The 13,865-nt window shown below is 43.4% G+C and overlaps 1 long non-coding RNA gene across 1 annotated transcript; it reads right to left on the bottom strand.

Moving 5' to 3' along the window:
* Window positions 1–5,186: 5,186 nt before the first annotated feature.
* Window positions 5,187–13,455, bottom strand: LOC133274190 (uncharacterized). Its single transcript, XR_009745058.1, has 3 exons — window positions 13,001–13,455; window positions 6,101–6,239; window positions 5,187–5,294 (listed from the first exon to the last, which is right to left on the bottom strand). It is a non-coding gene; the product is annotated as an uncharacterized LOC133274190 (long non-coding RNA).
* Window positions 13,456–13,865: the final 410 nt, after the last annotated feature.

The raw sequence follows: 13,865 nt of genomic DNA, 5'->3' as shown, positions 1-13,865 counted from the left end.
GCATGGGAGCAGCGAAAGGGGTGGGGGGATGCATGAGGTGAGGGGGGTGGTAGCGTTCGGCCCTTTAAGGACCGCTCTGGAATGTTCTGCCCGTAACAGTCGGCACCGTGAGGGAAGCTAAGGCGGGCTTCTTCAGGGCCTTTTAGGCGGGCTCATACTAAGCTTGAGGTAGAGGGTGGCAAACTTTGTGCTCCTTCCTCCTCAGCACCGCCACAAGCCTTTTGGGTTCTGGGTAGAGCCTCTTGTGTGTTGGTTAGAAAACTGCTTCTGATTTCCATTCAAATCTATAGATGTTTGGTGTTTTGTTATAGGAAAACCTTCTCTGGCATTTACTTGCCCTTTCCATTTATTTACATATCCTATTCCCACTGATTGTTAAGTTACATAAGCTAAACATTTTCAGCCTTCATGAGGCAGGTATTGGGATGTCCTTTCTATGGGACTCTTTCTGTTTGAATGGTTTTATCTTGAGAGTTGGCTGCATGCAGTGTTTTAGACAGTCTTGTCAGTGATGCCTCAGACAGGAATATGATCCCACTGTCTTTTATTTTTATTTATTTACTTATTGTTTAGTGTAGCTGTGGTACCTTTGTGATGTTTGTCTTAGTTTCCTTCAGGGATTCTAACTCTAACTGATTTTTGTCAATATCTATTTGCAGTTTCTAGGATGTACTTGACTTTTGAGGTTCTTATCTTGCTATGACAGGCCTTCCTTTAATTCCTTTGTCTTCCTCTTCCCATATCAGCCTTTCCATTTGTGTTTTGTTTGGGATGTCTTTTCTGTCTTCTAAAGTCATTTTAGATAGTGTACTTCTCAATCACTAGACTCAGCTAATTTACCCCTGAGGAGTTTGCCATGCAGGTCCTGATCTCCCCAGACCTCATCAAACTCACAATGCATGCAAGTGTAAAACAAGGCCCTTGGTCATGCTAGACCAGAGCAGATGGTGTGAGGATAGATACATTTCATCACACCAAAGGCTTGTACTTATCTACCAAACTCTGCTTTACAACTGAAGGAAGTTTATGCTTCTATTTAGGGCAGCTAACACCTTGTCACAGCCTATCCCAGTGACAGTTCCCTTCTGCTGTGGTGATCTGACAGGAATGGTAGCCCAAAGCCTCATCGTTTCTTTGACAGTCCTTTGGCAAAACAAAAGAAACTAAAACAAAGGTGAGAAAACATCTAAAAAATCTTCAAACATAGAATAAGGAGGTTTGTATGAAACATGTCAGAAAAATAAAGAATTCTGATTCTTATTATAACAATCAGCACTTCCACCAAAGGAAATTAAATATAATGACCCATCAGTTGAAAAACTAGAAGCGTCTTGTGTCTTGCTGCAGCTTGGGGAATGAGTGATGCTTGTGAGATATGTCATGAAATAGAAGACCAGTAGCTAAGGAAGGGAAAGTGCAGGTGGATGCTGAGTAAGCCTAACACCGCATGATTGCAGAATAAAAGGAAACCATATAACATAGTTCTGTCATTCTCTGTTATGCTGGGTTCACTGAGCATCTTGTATCAGAATTCTCAAGGATGGATTAGGAAGTTTAATTTTGCATCCCAGGAATCTGTATTTACAGTGGCTTTGTATGAATGGGACTAAACATTTTATCCAAAGTTTGGGTTCCAGGCATCTGGCAGGACAGAAAATTAACATTTGACAGGAATGATGATTAAGAAGAAATATTTTCTCCCTCTAAAATATTTTACTTCTGAAGAGTTTAAATGTAAAATAAGAGGCTTCTAAGGCAAGACTGGCTGGATAGATCAATGAGCATTTTAAAAATATTTAACTAATGTAGAGTAAGTGGTATTTTCACAGAATCACACAGAATCACAGAATGGTTGGGGTTGGAAGGGACCTCTGGAGATCACCTAGTCCAGCCTCCCCTGCCAAAGCAGATTCATCTACACCAGGTTGCACGGGATTGTGTCCAGACAGGTTTTGAATATCTCCAGAGAAGGAGACTCCACAACCTTTCTGGGCAGCCTGTTGCAGTGCTCTGCCACCCTCAAAGACCTCGCGTTCAGATGGAATGTCCTGTGTTTCAGTTTGTGCCCCTTGCCCCTTATTTTGTCACTGGGCACCACTGAAAAGAGGCTGGCTCCATCTTTTTGATGCCTGCCCTTAAAATATTTGTATGCGTTGGTGAGATCTCTGTTGTTTCTTCTCCATGCTAAATAAGCTCAGCTCTTTCAGCTTTTTCTTATAAGAGGGATGCTCTAATCCCCTAATCATATTTGTAGCCCTCTGCTGGACCCTCTCTGGTAGTTCCTTGTCTTTCTTGTACTGAAGAGCCCAGAACTGGACACAGTACTCCAGATGCTGCTTCACCCAAGCAGAGCAAAGGAGAAGGATCACTTCCCTCAACCTGCTAGCAGCAATCTTCCTTCCTAATGCAGCCCATGATACTGTTGGCCTCCTAGGCACATGGCTCGCTCATGGTTACCTTAGCCACCAGGACTCCGAGGTCCTTCTCTGCAGAGTTGCTTTCCAGCAGGTTAACGCCTAACCTGTACTGGTGTATGAGGTTACTCCTACTCAGGTTCAGGGCCCTACACTTGCCTTTGTTAAACTCCATCAGGATGCTCTCTGCCCAGCTCTCTGCTCAACAATTCAGCCTGTTCAGGTCTTTCCGTATGGTAGCACAGCCTTCTGGTGTATCATCCACTCCTCCCAGTTTTGTGTTTTGAAGAAGGCTGCAACTGCCAAATTTTTCCTTTTGTGTGTTCTTTGTGATCTTAGTAGCAGTGGTAGATGCTCAGGAGGAGAGCAGTCATGTGGCATGATTGACATTGATTTTCTGCCTGAGAAAGCTTCAATCAGAGAAGGCTCAGAACAACACAAACAGAACTCAGTGGGTAAATTAAGGGCATTTTTCTTGCACTTAGAAGATGGAGGCCAGGTCTGTATGTATTCTTTTAAGTGATTTTGATTGTAGGGATGGGGCCGACTTTCCTCACTTGTATGGATAAGGTTCCTCACTTGTATGCATAAGGAGTTTTATTCTTCCTCTTCTTTTTTCATGCTGCCTTTCATCACAGGTAGGAGGTGGTGTTGATAGAGTGATGGGAATGTTTGAAATGTGATAGGGCCTCTCTGGAGAAACTTGGTCCTTCTTCAGCCTGCATGCCCTCTTTTCCATATGAGCTTTCACAGATCCATAGAATCATAGAATGGTTAGGGTTAGAAAGGACCTTAAGATCACCTGCTTCCAACCCCCCTGCCATGGGCAGGGGCAACTCACACTAGACCATGTTGCCCAAGGCTCTGTCCAGCCTGGTCTTGAACACTGCCAGGGATGGAGCATTTACCACTTCTTTAGTCAACCTGTTCCGGTGCCTCACGACCCTCAGAGTAAAGAACATCTTCCTTATATCTAATCTAAGCTTCCCCTGTTTAAGTTTGAACCCATTACCCCCTGTCCTATCACTACAGTCCCTAATGAAGAGTCCCTCTCCAGCCCCCTTCAGATATTGAAGGCTGGTATGTGGTCTCCACACAGCCTTCTCTTCTCCAGGCTGAGCAGCCCCAACTTTCTCAGCTTATCTTCATATGGGAGGTGCTCCAGTCCCCTGATCATCCTCTGGACTTGCTCCAACAGTTCCATGTCCTTCTTACATTGAGGAAACCAGAACTGCATACAGTACTCCAAGTGGGGTCTCATAAGAGCAGAGTAAAGGGGCAGGATCACCTCCTTTGACCTGCTGGTCATGCTCCTTTTGATGCAGCCCAGGCTATGGTTGGCTTTCTGGGCTGCGAGCACACACTGCTGGCTCATGTTAAGTTTCTCGTTGAGCAACACCCCAAGTCCTTCTCTGCAGGGCTGCTCTGAATCTCTTCTCCTCCCAACCTGTAGCTGTGCCTGGGATTGCCACGACCCAGGTATAGGACCTTGTACTTGGCTTGGCTGAACTTCATGAGGTTGGCATTGGCCCCCCTCTCAAGCATATCATGGTCCCTCTGGATGGCATCCCCTTCCCTCCAGCGTATCAACTGATCAACCGTGTCATCGGCAAACTTGCTGGGAGCACATCAATCCCACTGTCCATGTCACCGAGAAAGATGTTGAACACGGTTGGTCCCAACACCAGCCCCTGAGGGACACCACTTGTTAATGGTCTCCATTTGGACACTGAGCATATGACTGCTACTCTGTGTGTGTGGCCATCCAAGATTAAACATGAAAAATAAAGAAGTTGCTGGATATGGAAACATTTGTATTTTTATTCCAGGAGTTACAAATGGCCTTTTCACTGGCCAGTGAAAAGGTGGCATTTGATCAGGCATTGTTTGATAACAGAGGGAAACGATGTACATTCTCATTAAACACTATGTTTGTTTTTAAACTATAAGATACTGATTAAACCTTTAGCACAAAAATAAAGTCCAAAGACAGCTATATAAGGTGAGTTCAATGTGTGTGGTATTTTCAATAAAAGTGCTAGTAAATTTCTCTCAATATTGCTAGTATACAAAAGGTTTTATATGATGATATTTAATTTCTACATTTGCTATTTACTCAGGTCCTGACTCATGACAGACTAAGCCAAATCTCATGGTGCTGCTGGGGTGAATAACGACACCAAACCATGACCTGCGCATACTTGCTGTATGAGCCACAGCTCAGCTAGGAGATTAGCAGTAACCCAAAGCCACCGCTAATGCTGAATGGCCCTTGAAAGGTTAGTGGAATCTCTCTGCTCCACCTGAGATTTGAGGTCTAACCTGCCTCTAAAAATCGTAAGTGTTATTCCCAGCACGATCAGTCCTGCTTTTGCTCTGACATCATCAAGAGCTTTGCTTTCATATGTCAGTGTGTGAGGGAAAGACCTGGCACTAGACATAGCTATATCATGTTTCAAACCTGTCTTTCCTTTTTTTTTATTCTGAGACCTAAACAACTTCCTTTAGCTTTAACAGCTTAATTTCTCCTTTGTAAAATTGGAAGGGTCTTTATCTACCAACCTGATGGTGGTACTGTAGGTATTAGGTAATTGTGAAACACTTCAGTTTCATAAAGCAAAATGAAAACGATGGAGGATTTTTACCTAAACCAGAAAGATGTAGACTCCAAAATGGAGGTTGGCATCAAAAGTTTGGTATATTCTGCTAAATTGCCCACATCATAAAAGCTCCCAGAGCCAGAATTCTTGCTATTTTGAAACACTTATCAGCATAAGATATAGGAAGTTGGTTCCTACTCCGTAAGAATCCGTATTTTGTGTTCTTCAGATTTGGACAGCATAGCCACATCAATCCATTTGAGCTGACCTCCTAAGAAAACTAAAAGCTAAAAGATGAGTTTCACCTTGGCTTGCACTAACAGGTATCTCTGCACATAACTGGTTAGCCATGGTACATATACCTCTGGGTCCCTCTCCTTGGCTGCTTCCATGCATGCATGTTATGGTAAGGATGCTGGTACTGCAAAGATCCAGTGCTTTTGCTGTTTCACACCCTCTTTTTCTTTGCACTGTCATTGTTGAGAGGGGGCTAGTTGATGCAATTCTCATTTCTGGGTATTTATACATATGTGTTTCTGCAACCTACTTTTAGATGTGCACCAGTAATATATGTGGAGACCTATGTAAATAATTGTCAATTTCAGAAGATCCCAGATTTCCACAATGCCCTTTTGTCAGATGTATGGTTTTGATTGCAGACTGTTTTCTAGCAGACATGTTTCAATACTTGGACCTTACAAGTTAACACTGGTTTTTCTTTTTCCCCTTAAAAGGTTGGTTATGTTTGCGAGTACAACAATGTACAATATTGTTGTAAGTACAACATAAGTACAATGGGTTATGCATTCAGTTAGATAAACTAGATAAAGATAGATAAAGACTGTATTTCTTGCAATGATTTTCTCAATACAAAGCTGAAGAAATCTATTTCTTGCAATAGCTTCCTAAATCATTGCTCTAGATAGCTGGACTAAGCAGAATATGTGATTTTGCTTTACTTCTCTGAGGAAGCTTAGAGAAGCAAGCTAGCTTGCTTATTTGCCTAGCTTACTCATGGAAGTATGAGTCACTGTGCAGAATTCTCCAAGCCAAACCCTTTTCCCTGATGCAACTCTGACGACTTACCCAGTTACTTAGGAACTGAAGGAAATGGGATGCTCAAATTAATCACATGGTCAGAGAGATGGAAAGACTCCTGTGGACAAGGGCTGCTGTTCAGTCTTCACCTAACAAAATCACAAAAATATCTCATCCAGTTCAGCGCCTGTTGAACGTCAAGAGGAGTGTAACCATTAATTCATCCTTGCTGCTGCTTTCTAAACTGGCTGTAGCAGAACTGTAACTGTTACCTAACTTGTACTTGAGTGCCTAGCAGGGTGCAGTAAGTGGAGACTTTCTATAAATTACAGTAAGGAGCTGGAGAGATATAGGAGGAGGGCTGCAGGCTGCTGCCTGGCTACTTGCCAGTCAAGAGGGCAGGCAGGTTTAGCACCAAAAGGTCAGAGGCATGTCCCTGCACTCCATCTGGAGCAGAGATCCCCTTGCCCTTATTTTAATATGCACATTAATTCTGCAGCTGTCAGGTTTGATTTCTCCAGGATCCCCATTCAGCACATCTCATGCCAACAAGCCAGTTAGCTTAGGGTAAGGAGCTAAAGAGTCCTGCAAAGACAAGCTTTCAATGACGCAGTATTGCCTTCCCTACAGAGGGAGATACTCTTCTAGCATTGCAGTTCTTTACCTATGTGTTTGACCCTCTTTGTATTCAAAATTATAGCAGGTTATATATTCTCTCCCATCCAAAAATCACTGTGACCAAACTTTCATTTCTGTGAATCAAAATACCAAGTTATATTGCTGGAAACTCAGCATCCTATGGCTGAGAAGTTACTGGGCCATGTAACCACTATTGAAAACTATGAGTACATCTCAACATTACAGACACACAGACTGAATGCCCTGCCTGCTCTATAGAGACAGTGTGCAACAAAGATGTGAATTTGTCCCTTTATCTCTTTCATCCATTTAGGAGATGGGAGTGTCACAGTTGGAACTCTACAAAAGGAGGCTTTTGCTTTAGCAGTATAAACTTACAGGGTCAAGGAAGTCCTAGACATTGAAAACAGTTCAGTCTGTGTTTTCATGGAAGACACACTTCAGCATTCAGGATACCTCTCTTCAAAGCTTTAATTGAAGATATCAGTGCTATAATGCATAACTTTTACAGCTCCTGACATTTTCTGGAACTTGTAATGTATGTATTAGTGTCTGTAGCTCTTTGTGGGTCCTTGTGAATAAAACCCAGTTCTGTGCCTGGACTGAAGTGAGAAGGCCAGAGATCAAGAGAGAATTACATTCTAGTTTTGTAGTCTCCTTTTGAAGCCTGGATGCCACAACAGCTCATAGTTTATCTCATGTTGGTGTTCTCAGATAATGCCCAGTAAATATGGAAAATGTGTGTGCCTGCAGATGATTATATCATAAATGACTATCTGGTCCTTGGAGAAGGAAGATGAAGTTTAATTTGCAGTTCCACAAACTTAGCAATAGGATGGAGGTAGGCAACCAGCTGCTTTCATTTCGGTGCCCACACTTGGTTCACACCTGAGGCTCTTCAAAAGAGCTGCAGCTGTGCTGGTGCAACCTTAAGATAGCAGTCCCAAGGGGTGACTTTGGCTTGTGTTACAGGGTTGAGCTTTTCCGCTGTTCTCAGGTGGGAAAAGTAGATTGGCTGTTTCTGCACAAGGTACTCTTTTAGGTCTTTGTTTTTGTGGTGGTTGTTGGCAGTTCTCTGTGGGTGAGCACAGAGCCTTTGCAAGTGGGAAGTGGGCACACATGACTGTGAAAGGCAGGTGCTGTACTGAGAGGTTACCAGGCAGAGATTTTTAATACTGTTTATATCATATGTACTGCTGGGGTGGACATGGAGCTATCCCCCAGGGGAAAGTTGTTGTTGTCTTATTTCTTAGAAACTTCTACACCCTAGGCTTTTTAATTTTGTTCTGTTTAGTTTTATTTTATAAGCAGAAGGTAGCTAAAGGAAACAAGAGAAAAAAAAAAAAGATAGCTGTCATTTCCCTAAGGACTATATTCTCTGTAAGAGTTTTTAGGTATATAAGAGCAGACAAAAATAGCTCCTTGGAAGGTCATGCATCTTTTCTGCATGCAGATAGCTTTGCATTTCTAACCTGAAACATCTGTGTCTTGTGGTAAGCAAGCAAGAATGGATGGAAAGAAAATAGAATAACAAAAATGGACTTGGAGGGCAGCCAGAGCCTGTGTAACATGTTCCTCATTCATGTGAGCCTGTATGAACTGCTGCCAGCCAGAGATTTTTCTGTACATGCAATGGAGAAAGCTTGCATTAACTCCTAAACCATGCTTCAAAGTCAGCTTAGCCAAATAAAGACTGAATTCAAACTGTCAATAGATGAACAATGGCAGGAGGCACCCTTATGTTTTAAAATGGAGCCACAGGCTCACATTCAAATGATTTTAAGCTACTGGCTGGCTCTGGAGCCTAAAAGACATTTCAGCTTGTCAGACTGAATGTTCTCTTTCTCTTGATATCTGCATGCTGAGACGGAGTTTATGAGAAGCTTTTATAGCAAATGCCAAAGTCAGAGTCACTGCAGAACACTTCTAGTATTGAATAGTGAAGAGCTAATGTGAGAGGAAAAGGCTCTGTGTTTCTCTGCCTATTAAACTTGCCCCTCCCCCCTGCCCCTTCCTGCCCAAATCCCCTTGGTTAATCAGGTTATATTTGCCCTATTTCTCTCAGGGAGTACACAGAATGCAGTGCTGCTAGAAGTGGAGGAAGGGAAGGAAGAGAAGGGCATGCTGAAAGGAAGAGTGGTTTGAGGATGCTCCAGAAATTAAAGCTTTGATTTGGCAGGGTTCCTGAGATCAGAGCAGGATGCCTTTGGGCTGTGAGATGTCTCTGTGACCTGTCAAACTTGCTGACATGCAAGATCTTGAATCCCAGGCCATGTGTTGGAGGACAGTGAGGGAAGCTTGCCTGTGTGCACTCAAACTGGAGGCACTGCTGGTCTGAGTGGCCAGCAGCTCCCTCCCTGAACACCCACTCAATGCCCTGTTTCAGCCAAGAGACCCCAGGAGGGAGAAACTGATGTCCCTTGGGGAGCACTGTCTGCCTGACATTGACTGAAGTGCAGTGCTTAATTGGGGGGGGGGGTGTGGGGGGTGTGCTAGGTATGCGTGCACATACAGAGCTGTTACATGCTGCATGCTTCTGTGCAGTCATACAGCTTTTAATTCTCACTGCACTATTCCTCTTGAACATATGGCCATAAGCCACAGAAAAATAACACAGACCTGCCGAAGTAAAATGCAATTGTGAGAAGCAGTTAGCCAGCACACACACAGACAGCACTGCTGACTTGGGCGCTGGTGAGTGTAAAGTTTCCTTTAAGTGTGGTGATCCTGGAATTTAGCTCTGAGTGTACTGAGATTTGGGGGCAGGTCACATGCGTGCATGTCTTGGAAATGCTCTTATCTCCAATTGTAATGGGCAATACCAGACAAGGAGACTGAGGTCCAGAGCTCTTTTGTGACCAGTTTCTAAACCCAAAGCTTGCAGCTGAAACTATTCCTGAAATGTGAAAAATTCCTTGTTCTGAGGTCTGTGTGTGGGAGAGCTTAGAAGAATAGGTGAGTCTTGATGGGAGAATTAAGGGCAGTGATTTGGGCGATTTTTGGAAATGTGGCCAGTAATTCAGCAGGATGTAGACCTGCAGGTCTGCATCTGCGTTCTGGCTTTTGGGGTTGAATTTATCCAAAAGCTCCAAACCAAACTTTTCTAGACCAAATCATGAAGCTGCAGGGAGTTTATATGTAACCCTGCTTCTTTAATATTCTAATTCTGGCCCAGGATCAATTGCATGTCAGCCTCTGCTTGCACTTCCATTTTGCCAGGAAGTGCCAAGCCACGCAAGCATTGTCTAGTTGTGCCAGCTTCTTTGCTTGAATCATGGTCCTTTGACACAAATGTATGCGAAGAGATTTTTAGCAGCCCTCTTTAACAGCATGGATCAGAAACATTCATGTCGGTCAAAGCCAGGTGAATGCTAAGACATTCTTCAAATAGTGTAAGCATCGGCAAATGCAGACCTGAGCTAGCAAATCCCACAGGATGACATGATTTTACATGTTCTCCAGCACAAAGCAGGGCTAACTGGGTGGCCACAGACTCCTGTTCCCACAAGAATGAAGGCAGGCAGGAAATAAACCACCAGGAACCGTTCCTTGGCAGGAGAGAGCTGTGTAACAAGCCCTGGGCTGCTGCAGAGCCGGGCCTTGCAGGTGCCTACAAGTCAAGTGAGAACAAGGCATTGGGATCTCACTGTGCAGTGCTGGCTGGCAAGCATGTGTTTTAGAACATGTCCAGAATTTACTGATGCCCCAAGACAGTGTGCTGCCATGGCCTGGTGGATATTTGCTGTAAGGTGCTGGCTGGTGCCGTATGATACGGCAGCTTTGCTGTGCTCGGGCCTCTTCTGTACAATCCTTTGTAGCAGTAAAGAGCAGGAAGGCTGCTGTTTGGTTTAACTGCAGTATGGGGCGTGGGGGGGGGGGATGGCTACAGCATCCCCCTGCCCTGCAAGAGTGACAGCTGACTGTGTGTGTGAGGAAGGGGAGAGAGCTGAGCTGCATGATGAGTGGCTTTGGTTAAAATCTGTACTTAGGTAGGAGTCTGCTGTGCCAGCCTGTGCGTGGGAGTGCTGTTGGAGCAGGTGGTTAGCAGCCTTGTTGCTGCAGGGTTAGCTGGCTTGTGGGCAGCTGCCAGCTCTGTGCAGGAAGGAGGGCATCCTGCTTTGGAGGAGGAGAACTGTGCACGATGAGGAAGCTTGGAGGCTTATACAAACACATAGGAGTCTGTCTGACTTTAAGGTTGAGCAACACCATGATCCAAAGAGCAGATCTCATAAAATGTTTGCAGGTTAACAGGAGGCTTTTACTATGCCTCTCTGACACTGCCAGTAAAAAGCTGTCAGTTGTACAAATATATACAAAAATATCTTCTCCCCAACCTCCCCCAAACTATGCTTAGGTGCCCAGAGTTATGTGGCTGGCTTAAAAATTCTGACTCATAGGATCATAGAATAGTTTGGGTTAGAATTTACCATCTGTTGTGCTTCTGGTTGTCTTCCTGTCTTCCAAAACCTCAAGTCTGAAAACAGGAATTCTTTTTTTTATATGTTTGTTAACAGTCTATGACTCCAGAAAGTGGAGCTTTAAGGAGAACTGCAGTGATTGCTCAGATCTAGTAGCACTGACAGGAAGCTGAGAGGCAAAGACCTGAGCTGAGAAGGTGGGCCAGGAGGCAAGGCTGAAACAGTGGCTCCATTGTTTGGCTTTTGCTGTGGCTGGTGGATATGGCTGCATGTCCCAGGGTGTTGCATATTACAAATACATGGCTCATGGTGTGCACAGCAATCGAATCACGAGGTAGTTACTGGGCCAGTGTGAGAGGCATGCAGGCAGTGGAGGGTGTTAAAAAAAAAAAAAATCAACACTCCAGATTTTCAAGTTCAGACCTCTGCTCCTATCATCTGTTTTTAGGTGGGAAAGAAATCAGAAGTTTAGAGATGAAGAATCTTGAGAATATCTGTCTCAGCTTTAATTGCTGATAATGATTTGGATAGGGCCAGTAGCTGTACTGACCTCTCCCAGACAGTTAAGTTTTAACTAGTGAAGACATTAGCATCTGATTCATTGAAGGTCTGATTCTGCAGAAAGTAGTGGTACAAAACACCCATTAAAGTCAGCGACTAAAAAGAAAAAAATCTTTAAAAACACTGATATGACAGCATGGGATCTGCACAAGATCCATAGGGCCTTGACTGATAGAAATTGAACAGTTCTAATCTAAAATCTCTCATCCTTTCCCATGCTGTTCTGCTGAACATATGATATGGAATTTGGGGAGTGAGGCATGAAATATTAGAATTTTAAAACGTAATGTATTAATGTCTCAGTTCTTATGTGCAGTTTGAGGTATCCTACACAGATCAGGTTCTTGGAAGTTGGATACTTCATGGCTAGAGAGCTTGTACTTCCTCTAAATACAACCTTTTTAAGCTGTTGCATAGTGTTTCTTTGAAGTTTATTGTCCCTGGGTTGACTTAATCTGTCTGGAAACCTTGAGCAAAGGAATAAACTGTTTATTTCATATGTAATTTTTAACGTACGGGTGTGATAAAGTTGATAGATGCCTAATACTAGCTTATACATTTAACAGTTTGTTGCATTTCTAGTACTTAAGGATGCAAGTGGCTTGCTTGTACTAAAGCAGCTGTGAGAAATTATTCATGTGCTAAGTAGAGACAAATTGCTTTTCATGTGATTTTTTTTTTTTATCCTTTTGAGGATCCAGCACCTTCTAGTTTCTCCGGAGCAAGCATAATCTTTGCAATCTCCTTTGATAAAGAAATCTGAAAAAGAAGACTCTTTTTCTAGAATGTATTGATGACCTGCCCAGGTTACCTGAAAATACCTGTAATCTCAGCCTTGTGTCGGGACTAAACAAGTCATTAAAGGTCTGCTGTAAAAACGGTTGTGCAAGACCTTTAATAGGGAAATTAGTTTGAACTTTGTCCTGACACCGTTTCCTGACTCTATATAACTTGCTAATTATTACATGCAAATAAATAGAGGAGAGGAAAAAAATGACATACCCCAAAGTAAGGTCAACCACTGGACCCTGGACTGCTTCTTGTAGTGGCTGCAAACATGCAAAAAATATTTCAGGGTTAAAGATTTGCCTTTGCAATTCTCCTGTGAACTGCATATGCCTAATGAGCCTGAGGAGAAGCTCAGAAAGGTTACTAGCCATGTAGCAGTGGCACTGCCATTAGAACTCCTTCCCTATCCAACGAAGAGAAGTCACTCTATGGACTCATCCTCTGGAAGAGCTGAATCTAATCTCTTCTTTTGGAGATGCATGCACCCCTAGAGGTGCATGAGGGGATCCATGCACTGCAAATAGAAGACAGCTTGCATTACCTGAGACTTCTTGCACATCTCTCACAATTATTCTGTAGACCTTCAGCGGTCACAGACAAGATTTCTCTGCACCTGAAGTTTATATCTTCTGCGAGAGTAAGACAGAGCCCAGCACTGATGAGCTGAAGTTGGCCTTTGTCAGTATCCTTCGTACTTCTCATCTCGCCCACTCCATCTGCTATTGGGTATCCTTAAGTATGATGTTGGAATTCAGCAACAAATTAAGAAAAAGTAGCCAATCTCTCTGGGACATCTTGCTGAAAAACAAACCTCTGCCAGTGACCTAGATCTGGTTAAGTTTTGAATTATTTAGTTGCCATCTTGTAGATAATGCAGAAAACTTGTGTTTGGGAGAAATCTCTCACCTTCAGGTTGAATTAGGCAATCTCTCGCTGCTTTAGAAATTTTGTTGCTGACTAGGGACAGCTGGAAGGACTGTCTTTGACCGTTGGTACTGCTTTTTGATTACATAAATGTTCTTAACAGTTGATAGTTATCTTGGGAAATGACACATTTGAAATGTTGAACCTACTTGTTTTTTTTCCTCATGTTGTTGTTTGGCAGATGCAGATTCCAAAAGAGCTGCAAGCTGCACAGGTTGGCTGTGCTGCTGGCAAGGCTTGGGCTCTATACTACCCAGTTAGGCTCTTGCCAGTAAAGTCAGTAGAAGTGACAGCCACAGGGCTGGATTTTTAAAGAGCCAGTAAGTATTTTAATCCTGCTGCATTCAGTGAGATTTAGATGCACAAATACTTGGTTATAAACCATAGTAGGTAGGTGGGGGAGCTGCACACAGATCTTGTCTCTCTGCTCTCTATGCTGCTCTTTGGGCATGCCATATGGCTCTTGCTGCCACCAGGATCTA

This window comes from Pezoporus flaviventris, unplaced genomic scaffold (genome assembly GCF_033815535.1).
Source record: "Pezoporus flaviventris isolate CSIRO_AGI_PZ_B2104156 unplaced genomic scaffold, CSIRO_AGI_Pfla_v1 ptg000036l, whole genome shotgun sequence".
Taxonomy (NCBI): Eukaryota; Metazoa; Chordata; class Aves; order Psittaciformes; family Psittacidae; genus Pezoporus; species Pezoporus flaviventris.
The sequence above is the reverse complement of the archived record's forward strand: the minus strand, read 5'-3'. Positions and strand labels throughout refer to the sequence as shown.